This window comes from Lactuca sativa, chromosome 9, assembly GCF_002870075.4.
Source record: "Lactuca sativa cultivar Salinas chromosome 9, Lsat_Salinas_v11, whole genome shotgun sequence".
NCBI classification, from domain to species: domain Eukaryota; kingdom Viridiplantae; phylum Streptophyta; class Magnoliopsida; order Asterales; family Asteraceae; genus Lactuca; species Lactuca sativa.
The window spans coordinates 192,576,675-192,591,475 of record NC_056631.2 but is presented as its reverse complement, the minus strand read 5'-3'; positions in this window follow the sequence as shown (position 1 = coordinate 192,591,475).

Below are 14,801 nucleotides of genomic sequence, written 5' to 3'. Positions count from 1 at the left end.
GACCTTTGCCACTTCTCACAAGTCCATGTTAGTGTGCCGGTTAACCACACACGCTCCACCAACGACTTTGAGAATGCAAATATGACAATTGCTATCTAGCTAAAATCTACTTAGTGAAAGTGTTTCCTCACCATCATTTTCATGAATCGGAGAGAAACCTTATGACACTTAGATTTAATGGTGTATGTGTTCTTATCCATGTGAATTTTCAAAACCATAGTCACAAGACAAGGATAATGACAGATCCAAACTCATAGGGACTGAACTCAATCTTAATTTCTTGCCATTTGGCAGCTCAAGGGCCTGCCATTGCTTCCAAGTAGCTATGAAAACAATTGAGAACATGTAGAACTCCAATGTATAGCCAACTTAACTGGAATGTGCATAGAAATGTCAACACGATAGGTTATAAGCCTCTAGTTGTGTGCTAGTGGTGAAATATAGGTTTTATTCTTGATTACTTCTTGAAACCCTTTTAGGATCTTTTAGACTCCCATTGTCTCCTTGACCTATAAGACTTTCTTGCCGAATATTCAAGAGATAGTGAGGATTCTAATCAAGATAGACACTTAACATAATTGGCATTAGTTGATCTTTGTTTTATCCAAAACATCACATATTACGAATTTCAAATGTACAAGAGTAGAAAACTTTTACTCTTACATTTGACAAGTGTTTTTAAACCTTCTTTAAGACATGTCACTCAAGTTACAATCTTAGAGTATAACTCTTAGAATTGTTTTTAGAACGAAGTATGAATCATCTTCTTGATTTAACCACTTCAACAATTCATAGCTCCTCTTCTTAGCTATCAAAATGCACTTAGGGGATGAATTGTGATAAGGTCTCTTAATCATTAAGATGATCATATTACATGATACTAAAGTACTCTCCCATCTTTTCAGATTTGAGAAACTTTTATCCTTCTGCTTAATTTGATTCTTTTTATTCGTTCTGCTATACATTGAAACTTTTCCAATGTTTCAGAATTATACATTAACTTGTAAGTATAACCATATTTACTAAACTTTTGTAAAACATGACGAATAGTATTATTGATATTTTGTTGTGAACTTTGACTAGTGCACATGGATGTGTAGTTGATCCCTTAGTCCTTCACTTGATTCACTTAAACATGTGAACAAGGAATTAGTCTTAATATTTCAAAGATGAAAATTCTCATTCATCATACAATTTGCATGATTCCAAGTTTCTATCTAACTGAAACTTGGGTGATGAGAATATTTCATTGTTTGGTAAATTTAGACACTGCCACAAATGAAAGAATCAAATCCATTTTCCAATATTGCTATCAATGGAATCATATAACCAACAATTTTTCACAAATCCCATTGTAAGGATACTTAGAATAAATAAAACCAAAAATTTTATTTAAAACTTTGCGGAAAACTTATCCTTACAGTGCAAAAGCATATGAAAAACTTGTTGTTACAACTCAAAATTCTGATCACCGAACCATGTGATCGAAATCCATCTTCGCGATTAGAATCAACATATACTTCCTTCTTCACTTTTTCTTTGATTCTTAAAACATCAATGTGACATCCCCAAAATCACGGCCAGAAAAGACCGGTTTTATTTATGCTTTATAAAAGTCAGAGTACTTCTTTTCATAAAAATGTTGCGGAATTTGTTCCCAGAAAAACACAATAAATACGTTATTAAAACATTTTCGAAGAGACGTATTTTATTCATTTAAAAACATTTGGGATGTCATTGTCAATACAGAAACATAAGCAGAAACAGAACTTACATTTATTTACACTAGTGATCTACATCTCTTTAATCTCTCAGTGTAATGTGACTTCATATCAACACCTGTGATATAAATAAACTGAGTGGGTCAGGTTGGGAAACCTGGTGAGTACATAGGGTTTTCAACCCACAATAATATAATTATTATGTTTAAACAATCAAGCAATTAAACCCAATTACCCATCCCCATTATCTTCTTTTCTCTTAAGGATCTACCCTAAGAATCAGCTACTTCTCGTTCATTCATTCCTAAGGATTATCCTAAGGAATCGGCACGAAGTCCATCGTTACCAAAGCTCATAGATTACAACTGATGAACACGTAGTCCAAAACATCTGGTAAAAACTTAGTTCAAAAGTAACTAGTGAAAACACTTAGTTCAAAATACCTAGTGAACACACTTAGTTCAAAAATACCTAGTGAACACACTCAGTTCAAAATACCTAATGAGCACCTAGTTCAAAAACACCTACAGGTTACGAGCTTACTAGCGTTCCACCGAACCGTCTAGTATCGCCCATGGTCATCATCTATACTCCACTAGATGACTGGATCACTGACAACATTGATGTCTCCCATCGTGTTGTCACAAAACAACTATTTCATCTACCCATGTTTTACCCAACACATTTTGTAGATATAAAATACATATACAATTTAAATTATTTAAAACATGTATAAAAATCTTTCACCCAGCATAGACAGCAAGTATTCAGACAATATGCACACACATCACATAATTTATATTAAAATACTTCATATCTATGTATAAGATGAAAGGGACAATGCACTCACTTGAGAAGGTGGTGACTTGGTACTCGGAAAACGCTTCGTTTACTTTAAAATAATTTCCTTCGACGAAACCTAGTATCATTACCACTAGATTTTATTCTAATATTTACCGTGACTAATTATTAGTCTTATTATTATTATTATTATTATTATTATTATTATTATTATTATTATTATTATTATATAAGAGTTTAAACAATACTTTCCAACCACTATGTACAGACAGGGGCCAGACATAAAACACCGGAGGGCAGGACCATTTTGGCATATAGCACTTCTGAAATCCAACAACCCTATGCGGCCCTTTAAACCAGATTCCCCGTACCGTGAGTAGTTAAAAAGATATTATAACGACAGTTATATAAGTCATAATAATAGCTCAAATATTTATTATAAATTTATAATAACAATAATAATTTTAAATATAAACTATATTTAAAATAGGGTAAGCATAACTTACTTACAAGGGGATTTTAGCTAGGAGTCGGGCTCTGTAGGGGCAGAACTTAGTCGCTGAATCTTTGTAAGAAAGATTCGTGCAGCGCTTCAGCGCTCACCTTACTATACTAAAACTACAGAAAGAGAAGTCGAATCACGAGGGACCGAAATGCTCGGAGGATAAGGAGAGAAAGACTCTTGAATCAAGAGAATGGTGCAAGAAATATGAGAGCCCAAGCCTCTTATTTATAGTAATTGAATTTACAAAAACTACCCTCCATAATTACTTAATGACCTTATAGTTATATAAACAACTAAACACCCCTTTATAATACCATTTTAAATAGATTTAACGATATTTGCACTAAACTAATGTCGAAAGAACTCAACATTAGTCTTATAATGACCGCATCGTCGATGCCTTTCTAATGGTATATACATATGTATATATATGTGTACGTATATATGATTTATACTTTATTTTAATACGTAAATAGGCTATTATAATTTGTAACTCGTTCATACGAACTCCGTTTTTGAAGTTATTTATATCCACGCGTAGGTGGAGACGTACTCTACAACTTTCGCTTAGACTCCGTCGGCTAATTTTGACTTTATTTTTAAAGTTATATTTTTAACAGGTCGGGACAGGATTGGTCCGTTAAAATCTCATAACTTCTTCATCCGATGTCCATTTTCGTCTGTCTTTTTATCGTTATGCTACTAATAATGAGATCTTCGATTCTCGTTTAGGTTGTGTCGGCTAAAAACCGCTCGATCTAATACTTGAACTTCGGGCTGTACACCGCTAAGCCGAAACTTCGAAAAATCATAACTTCCTCATACGAAGTCAGATTTGGGCGTTCTTTTTATCAAAGTTCTTAGTTTAACATATTCTACGACTTTCGTTTAGAGCGCCAAGGCTAAATCTTGCTCTATCGTAAATTCAGTATTTACGCTTCCCGGTGCCGTGCCGGTTTTGCCGTAAAACTTCGACTGGCCATAACTTCTTCGTTATAACTCGGATTTCGGCGTTCTTTATATGTACGGAAACCTTGTGACATATACTATAACATTGTTAAGATTATTTATTCTAAATAATCTTGTGGAGAAAAGTCGTTTTCGACCCCTATTATCCCTAAATTGGCTAGCCCGGATCTACGGGCGTTACAATCAATATGTGACCTAGTCACATCATGTAATAAGAATCTCATAATAGAAACTTAACAGAGTTTGATAGTGGACTTTACCTGAAGATCTTTCAGGTAAATTTGGCAAGTTCGTATCCATTGCCCCTTACCATGTACCATTGTCAATGTCTATGGAAGTTTGGGAAGTTGATATTCTAATCAAATTTGCTTTACTAGTCCTCTTAATCATCGTTGATTTAGAAGCACCAAGCAAATAGATAAGATCATTAAGGGTCATGTCATAGTCTATTCCATGTTAGTCCCAGAGGAACTCACTAGGTGACATAGAAAGTGATTGAACATCCAACTTTCTCAAGACTTTGACACCCAACTCTCTCGGCTTGTTAATATGTGACTTTATCTCCAAGATGTGAGCACACATAGACTTTGCTTGCCAATAGGGCTCGAGTGACCTTGAAATTGTGGGTTAGAGAGAATAATTGGAGGAGATGAAGGAAGTGAAGTTCCAAGAGATTTGTGAAGATCATAGATGTCTGAATTAGACAACTTTTCGGAAGAGGGATGCCGTAATCCAAGCTATAAAATATTTGAAGGTAGGTGAATGACGATTCACCAATTTCCACCAAGATAAACGAAATGTATTATTAGGTTTTAATTGGTTTTGAAACTCCTAGATTCTTTTGAGATTCATTGAAGTTTTCAATGACATGTTTCAATATCGAGTGTGCCCTTCAGGTTTTGTGACTGGGATGTCGAGGATCACAAAACAAGGTGTGAAGTAACCATGCAAATTACTTGGTACCCTTAAGTGTTTACCCCTCAATCGATGTGCTGGTTAACAACACACGCTCCATCGATAGTATGATAAACATTAAGTTACCCTTTTCCTACCTTGTTAAATACGAGTTAGTGTGCCGGTTAACCACACACGCTCCACTAACCGAGTTAAACAATGTGCAAAGTGTAATTTCATGGATTAGCAGCAAATTCACATTTTCCTAAGTAACTAAGATTGGGTATTACTAAGAGTTTAGTTACTTAGTATTTATCATTAATACTTTTAATGAAGGGATAATTATAGTCCTTGTCCTTCCCGTTTGGCTAACGACCCTCCACCAGTGAAGGAAGTGGTGGGTGAGAGTGGACACCCATTAAATTGCCATTTTATAGGCAGTAACCTTATACCCCCTTATAGACCGGCTGCGTGAATGAGGCCTACTAACGGTAAGACTGACTTTACTCTTATTCATACATAAATATATATATATATATATATATATATATATATATTATTAACTTATAATATTATAAAGTATATATATATATATATATATATATATATATATATATATATATATATATTATATTAACTTATAATATTATAAAGTATAAGGGCTGAATTTTAACTTTTAAAATTCTAAGGGCTAACTTGGAATTAAAGTATTCATAAGTGAAAACTTTTCAAATTCCAAAACTTGAGAGCAAGTTTTGAAACTATTCAAAACTTTCCATTTCACAACTTATGAGTTTAATGGTTCATTAAAATGAAGAGTCTTCATTTTTTATATAACCTCTTATTCTTTAATAACACTTTTAAAGAAGTGACTCTTAAACATTCATTACTTGAGGACAAGTTATGGAGTCATAATACTATTTAATGAAAAAAAACACTTCATTTTTATGTAACCTATGACATTTTTATGAGTTTTAAGATTCATAAATGTGACCTTTTATGTAACTTGAGGACAAGTTACAAAAACACATTTTATGAACTACCTGTAGATTAATTAGGATTGAAAACAACTAAAACATAATTTTTTTTCATTAATCTAAACTAACTCATAAATCAAGGAAACATAAAACTTTTGGTAATCCATAACTTATGGAGTTAAATGCTTGTTTTATGATGAAACTTTTCATGTTCCATAACTTAAGAATAAGTTATGGAATTCTTTAAAACATTAACACCAAATTTTGTAACTCCATAAAAAACTTTGAATCAATTTTTTAAAATCTTTTCATATACATAACTTATGGAGGTTAAAAAAAAACACCATTTTGATCAAACTTTTAAAACTAATAAAATAATCATATCATTTTATCTTTTACTAAATTTGACCTAATTCAACTCATATAGCTAATGATTCAAATTTTACAAATAATTAGTTTTTCACAAAAACAAGTAATTATCTTAAAATTTGACAAACATCATGATTTGATTCCTTTTTTTTTTTTTTTTCAATTTTGTAAATAAAACATTTGCATCAATATAACAGAAAACATCCCATGGCTTTGATACCACTGTTGGGTTTTGAAGATTCTAACACTCCTAAGTGTACATGCAACCTTAAATACCTTGGATGTATGTTTTCTCTATTATACATGCAAATATGAATATTCCAATGTATTTCCCTATCTAGCATACAATCTTTGATACTTGGGTAATATAACAAGTTAGAATACATACCGTGTTGATGTAACTTGTCTTCATGAAGCTTGAGTGCCTAGTGCCCCAAGTGTGACACCTCAAATGGTTCACACAAAACCATGAACACTTGGAATAAACTTGAGAATAAGGATACTATGGTTCTCTTTAGTGAAATTAGCCTTGCCCTTTTGTCTACATACACTAGTGCCCATTTCACCAACCAAGGACATCTTTATATAGTATGGAGATTAGGGTTAAACCCATGACCCTTCTTTTCATATGATCCATGGTTTAAAAACTCCATGGACTATCCATGAAAGCTTAACCCAACCTAAATGAACTTGGCCCATCACACATATATATTTAAGAGTCCATATTTAATTAGTTCCTTTTGATCACTTAATTAATTATAAATTAATTCTTGATGAACACTAATTAAATAATATGATTATATATTAATATATTAGAACTTATAATATATTAATATAAATCACTAGTATCCTTTTTCTCATCTTGTCTATCCAATTGTCTCGATGCCATGCAACCCAAATGGACCATGTCAGGTCGGGTCAAGTCTTATCAATTATAGTTATGGACTTAGACATTAATCCAACGGATAAAGCAACGAGGAACCCTTCTGGAATTTTTGGTATGTTTTCCAAATAACAATAATTAAGCATCGAATTTTCATAAAAGTTTTTGACAATTAAAAATCAAAATCATAAATTTCCTTCTCATACAAATAAAACACATCATTCATATAAAAACTAAGGATCCTTATAGGTGAGCTATGATGGCTTAGTGTAACATTAGAGTCATATATAGTTAAGATTCTGCAGACTTAGAGTGAGTGATTCTGCCTGATTTCCTATTTCTTGTTTGATTGTGGATTTAGGGAGAGTTACTCAGTCGACTGTCTTCTCAATCTTAACTATATATGATTTGTATACACTAAGCGAATGGAGGGATGTTGTAGGGATCATATTACGAGATTTCATCATTAATTATCATAGCACTCTTACTACCTATACTAGTTAAATATGGTGCAAATATTCGCAACAGTAATAACAAGAATAAAATAGAAGGCACTAAAGACATATACACAGAAGATGCCATCGCTCAAAATAAACACTTCTTCCTAATCGACTTAACGCCTGTTACTATAAGAAGTTCCGAAGTGGCCATTAGAAATGGATTGGCTTGGTCCTCACTATACCAAGTCCATGTGCTCCGGAAAGACTCTTCGCTCTAACCGACCGTCTAACAAAATCTTTTCAACCTATAACGATAAATCTGACATAAACCTTCGTATCATCTCTCACTTCAAAACTCAGAAGTTCCTATGCGAGTGGTACCAAACCTTCCTAGCTTACTCCATAAACAAGTAAACTAAACCCACACTTTCTACCATCTTAAGTACAATAACGTCCTAACACAAACAGTCAGACTAAGAAAAACAAGGTCGCATACTATTAGTGAAGGTCCGGTGGAACGCCAAGCGAGAACCTGAATTCACTAGGGAACAGAAAAGTCTAATGAAACAAAAGTACCCACGTCCTTTTCTCTAGTTCAAGGAATAACTGCTTTAGAAACAACTTCGGGACGAAATTCCCTCTAACGGGGGGATAATGTAACAACCCGTTATTTCGAAATCAATAAAGGTAAAAAACAAGTCAACAAAATTCAAACATGTTAAATAAAAGTCAAACACGTCAAGTATTATGTCAAATAATGTTATTATTTATTTAAACATTTTATATATTCGATAATTGAGAATTTAATCTCAAATTGGATGAACCGAAATCACCATTTGGTGACTCCATATGACACCAAGAACACCCACCGAAAACCTTATGAGAGACTACCCCCTCAGTCCGAAATCGAGTTGGACTGCAAACCCTCGCAAGACCTCACCTCGGACCGAAATCAGTCCAACCGCAAACCACTCGAACCGCAAGCTTCATGACCAAAAACTCCTTTCTCGGGTAGAGTTCTCGGCCGAAAACCTCTCAAAATGTTAGATATTTCACACATTTATCTTCGTAATGTGATAATCACCTCAACCGACTTACCTTTTCCTTCCTATGTAAGTTATGATATAAAGATCAATTTCACTTCATACTTCCAATAAACAAAATTATTTACAAACTCTTCCAAATTCCAAACTTCTTTTCTCTCAAATATCAAGCATATTTCCTCTCAATTTAAAGTTCCAAGAGACATTCTTCTTTACAAGTCATCAGTTTTGGTTAGTTTTAATTATATAACTAGTGTTATTTAACACTTTAAATTATTAGATTATCTAATTTATACCCGTTAATATGCGTATAAACTATTAGGATACGACTATTCTTACGTACTTTAAATCGAAGTCACCGATTCTATTCCGTTATCAAAACCGTTATCACACTTAAGGTGACTTCATACCCCTACATTTTCATAATTTTTAAATTGTTTTAGGGGGGAATACAAGTAACACACAAGAAATATTGTGTTTAAAAACATAAATTTCTTATTATGTTTTCTTGCCGTTAATATGAAGTTAAACGTGAAATTTATTAAATATGCAAAACATTGTTATTATTAAATTTACAAAGATTTAAAAACATGTTAAGACGCAACGACATTCAATCAACGAAATAAACAAACTTATAAACTATAATAGGTATAGTTTATGGAACAAAGATACTATTTTATAAAGTTCAGGTTACATCATGGAAACAAACTTATAAACTATAATATATATAGTTTATGAAACAAAGGAACTATTTTACAAAGATCAGATTAACATCTAAACAAAAAGGGATTTCAATTATTACTCGTAAAAATGTTGAAGAAATTTGTGAGATGTCTTCATGTACTTATCTAAGTATGGGTAAAAGTCCTGCCTTATAACAAGAATCTTTTGTTGTGACAGCGGGATATTTATGTATAGATCTATTTGGGATTGACAATCCCACATCCCAACTGTTAGCTAAAGTCAGGCCGGCAGGCTTACGGTGACAAATGTCATTAACATTTCGATGCTTCAAGAACGTCGCGATTAGGTCGACTGGTTTAGTATGGTTATAAGAACTCATAAGGAGAAAACAACGACATATTTACGAATAATATATTATCAAATAATTTTATTTTATTATTAACCTTACATTCAGATTTCAGAGCAAATATACTTTCAAGGGTTTTATTTAAATAATAAAACAATATTACATTATTTGTAAGTACTAAATTTCTAGATTTACACATAGTTTCACAAAAGGCAAAATATTATATTATTTACTAATATGGCGCGAACAAAAATTCAGAAAACATATATCAAATATTCTTTTTACTAAAGTCTATGATTACTTATTATATACATTACAATTATATATAATAAAGATCTGATAGGCAATGAAATGTGTGATTTCCGCCTTTCTTCCCGTTCCTTGTTTGGTTGTGGGCTTAGGGCAGAATCACCCAATCGACTGTCCGTTCGACTTTGATTTTATATAAATTGTATACACTAAATAATCATAGGAGGTAACAATACGGGTCATACCAATCACATGAATCCTAACCTCGAATCACATGTTATAAATATAAGAAACTTATACTTTTTAGTCTCAAAGTACCAAGATTACGATTTATTTACTAAGAAAATATTGGATTTTCTAGAAGAACATATTAACATTTCCAATAACATATTTTCCAACAAAATACTATGAACTCACCAACTTAGATATTGACATTTTTTCAAACCACATGTATTCTTAGGAATATTAGTAGACAGGTACCCTCTCAGGCGTTACGAAGATGGAGCATAGTAGCATTACGTCTTATCTTTTACTATAGTTTTAATGTTAAACAAGTAATATTTTGAACACAATGTAAATACTATGTTATTAATACAAAGGTTGTTGTTGCTTTGACTACTATTATACAATTGTTGTGATACTGTACATGACATCCTCCGCCCCCGAATGTTTTCGTCGTTCCGGTTTGGGGGTGTGACATATGGAAGCCTCTAAATGCATATACGGAAACTAATTTGAATAAGGATTAAGATGGATTATTTTAATATTAAAATGAGGGTTTATCCTTTGAAATCTGGAAGCTATAAAAGGACCCATAGGGTTGTAATTTTCATTGAGTTTGTCGCTTGAGAAGCCTAGGACGAAAATCCTCTCCTCTCTCTCTCTCTCTGAATATATATATATATATATATATATATATATATATATATATATATATATATATATATATATATGTAAACGAATTTTATAGTTTCTAGGGTTCGGGTGTGAGACACTAGAGATATCCATAATTTTTGTGCTAGCTTTCTAAAGACCAATTGAAGATCAAGAGTGATACATGCAATTCTATTACTAAAGATATGTTATTCTACTTTCGATTATACCTTGGGTTTCTAGTAGTTTCAATAGTATGTTTCTATAATGTGTAAAAACATAGATCCATAGGTTGCATGTGCCTATAATTAGGTTATGTGTTAATTCCATTGTGAAAATATGTTTAATGTAACCTATAAAACCTATCAACTATTTCTCTTTGTGTAAACGTTTGTAAAGAAAAGTGACAAATAGCAATGGCCAAAGAAATAGGAAAATGCATTTTACAAAGTAGAGGAGTGAAAATCATATTATATATACTACGGGTATGGGGGATAAACCTGAAAATTTTGAAAATGAAGGGGTAAAGGTGACATTTTGCAAAGTTGAAGGTGGAAGGGGTGAAAGTCATATTTATTTAAATAAAGGGATGAAAATTATAATTTTACAAAACAGAGGGGAAGCAAGTGACATATTATAGATGTTAACCTAAGAAAGGTTAGCAAAGTGATATTTTGATTCTCTTAACCTATATCACATCACTTAAGCACTTAGAAGAGTATTTCACACATCCATATAACTTATGATGCACATCAGGAAAATGATGTTGTCAATCTTTCAAACCACTTTACTTTTCTTTCAACCCACTTTATTTTTCTTTAGCAGTAGTTCCATAAGAACATACTACATAATTTCTTTAGCACTTGTTCCAAAATCACATATAACTTAAAACTTGATAGTTATACAGAAAGATTGAGAGTATAAAAAACACATAGGACAAATTTTTTTTTTGAGTTTTTAAGGTATCCATCTGTTTATAAATAAAGATGGTCCATGTTCCTTGTTTTCACAACACTTTGACTTTCCTAGATGGACATTCCATTAGAATTTAACAACCTTGATGTGCTTTTGAAGAGGTGTATCTATTTGAGTAGCTTTATTTCAAAAGCAAATAAGTTTATTCTTCAAGTATGTGCAAGAATCATATTAGGTTCCATTGCTAGGACCATGTAGTTATAGGATCATAAATGGAGTTGGATTTGATATCAACTATAAGTTTCTTAGTCATATTAGCTCTTAGAGATCATTTTTTTTACACTTGGGATTTCGAATCATCTTTACAAGGAATTTTTTCCATTGATTCATGGCCATTTCTCTCTTTATAGGATTTGGAGAAGAGAATTTTTGATTTAAATAGGCTTTTCTATATGAACCATGCATATGATCTGATGTTTACTGATATTGTAGTTGAAAAGGGTTATAGAAAGTGGTTTAGGATAGAAAGTTGGGAAAAGAGTTGACTTTATGTCGGCAATATCATTGGCTGTGATTTGGGCTCTAGTGAATCTTTAGGTTGCTACTTTTGCTCTGTTAATCTATTTTACTCTATGTTGTATAATTCAACAACGTTTTTACATCTTTTTTCCATAAGTTTTGATGTGTTTGAGGCCAAAAAGGTACACAAAATCCTTTAATTCATATTAGGAATCCATCTACTTTTACAATTTTTTTCTGACATATTTTAATATTTGTGTCTATTTTGTAGGTCTTGGTCTGGTGAATATTATTTTGGATGTTTTAGTATAAAGAACAGGGATTTTAGTCTTTTCCTATTTTTGATAAGACCTGTTAACATAATCACAAACCAAAACTGATCATAATTATGGTTTCTATTGATGAAAATTGAAATTTATGTTATTATTTATGAAAGAAGCTAATGTATGTTAATTAGTTGGACATATGAGCTTAACAAGAGGATTTGGGAAGATTGGTCCAAAGTGATGCCATTTATGTAAACGTAGATGCTATCAAAGAGTCTATAAGTTCAAGGAGACTTGAGAAATTATGTTGACAACAAAAATCGGAAGGCCCAAGGATAAGAAATCAAAGAAAATAAGAAGAAGCAGTCATGTGAAGAGAAAACCTTATGACAGAAAATGAAAGAAGTGGATGAGACGCACTTACGTATGCGACCATTTCATTAGGAGACAAGCGACTTGCATCGAGCATGACAACCCTTTGTTCGGTTGAAGCCTACTTCTGTGGAAACTACTAGAAGAGAAGTATACAATATAGACAATAGCAATGTGTTGAGTATGGTTGTATAACATGCATCATAAAGTATACCATTAGCTACAATGTATCTAGACACAAAATGTGACTTACATTTTGTAAATATTTATAATTTCATCAGGAGACAGGCGACATCCATCGAGCGTGAAAAGCATTTGTTCGGCTGAAACATGCTTCTGTGGAAGCTACTAGAAGAAAAGGATGGAAACAATAGTTAGGTATGGAGAGTGGTTGTACATCGTGCATAATAAATTATACTATTAGCATGAGTGAGTCTAAACACAAAATGTGACTTACATTTTCTAAATATTTATAATTAATGAATCTAAAAGTTTAGTAAAAACCTCATGAAAGAACAAGTGGATAAGACTCTATCATAAAATAAGATAATTAGAATATACAAGTTATACTATAAATGAAATAAAAGCACTAAATTATATATTTAACAAAGTAAAGACAAAATTTCAAAATTTATCCTTGCTGTTTACAAAGAGTCTTGCTTTAAGGACAATGTTGTAGGACATCACACATGTGGTCCTCGTGGTTTTATTTGCTTGCAAGATTGGTCCATATCCATACAAAAAGACTATCATTCCCTTTCTAACATCTTCTTTTTTCTTTACTTATTCTTAAAATTTGATAATAGTAATTTTAAAAAATACACACTACCCCATCCTATACCCTATCGTTCTTCATCTACCTCCTTCGCTACCACCCCCTTTTCAACTCCGAACGCTAATTTCACAATATCCAACTGCCATATATAAACCCCTGTCAAATGATATATGTGTTCTTATTACTTAATTTTTGCCCATAAGCTTTAATACCATTTTGATTAAAATGTTGAATCCCTATACCATTACATATTCTCCTTTAAGGAAGGACAAACTTCTTGCTAAGAATGTGGATTAATACCTTGTACTTATCTGAGCACCAAATGAAATCATTTAGGGATGTAAATCCTTAAAGGGGGAAGGCTTGGGTAGAATTAATCTAGGAATAAACTACACCTTATTCAAGGCTACTTCGTCAAGCAAAAATTGAGGGCTGTGAAGGAATGGTTTCAACTTGCATTTCTTTTTTCTTTAGAATATGAAGCATTATCCATGATGGAATCAATGCCTACTTAGGAAGTTTTCTTATGAATTAATCTTCTCCCCCTTGTATTGATGGGTTTTTTTTCTTGTAGCCTTAGGGTTTAGCTTGTCTAAGACTAGTAGTAGTAGCAAAAGTTCTACAATCAATGAGTAGTAGAGTAACACCTACAAGTAAGGTGGAGCATCTAGTGCTTGAAGCTCCATAAAGAGGTGAGGATGCAAAATTGTAACCGATAGAAGAGAGATGGTGATAGGAAAAATGGCAACAATGGAACATAACAGTGTCGTGACCGACATAGCAAAATAGTGTGTAGTTAGAGTAATGACAGGGAGTGACAAGGACTAAGGCCACCATCTTTGATGACCTCCTATTCGACGAGGTTTATCTTGTTATTCTTTGTAAGTTTTCAGATGAAGTAGGTGGGGAAGAAGAAGTATAAAAGTAAAGAAAAATAAGGAAAGAGATATGGGTTGGACAGTGAAAGGGTATATGGGGTTGGGTGGGAAGGGGGTGAGTCTATTTTCCCCCCTTTTTAAAAAAATGGAAATTAAATAAAAGAACTAAAATAAAAAAAATTAAAAAATTAAAAAGGGTATAAAAGTCATTGTAGGAGAGTTAAGAATCAACTACATATGAAAATAAAACGATGCTATGATGTAACATTTTGCAACATTTAGTCAAAATTGTACATTAGTTATTATTCTTTTTTCTTGTATT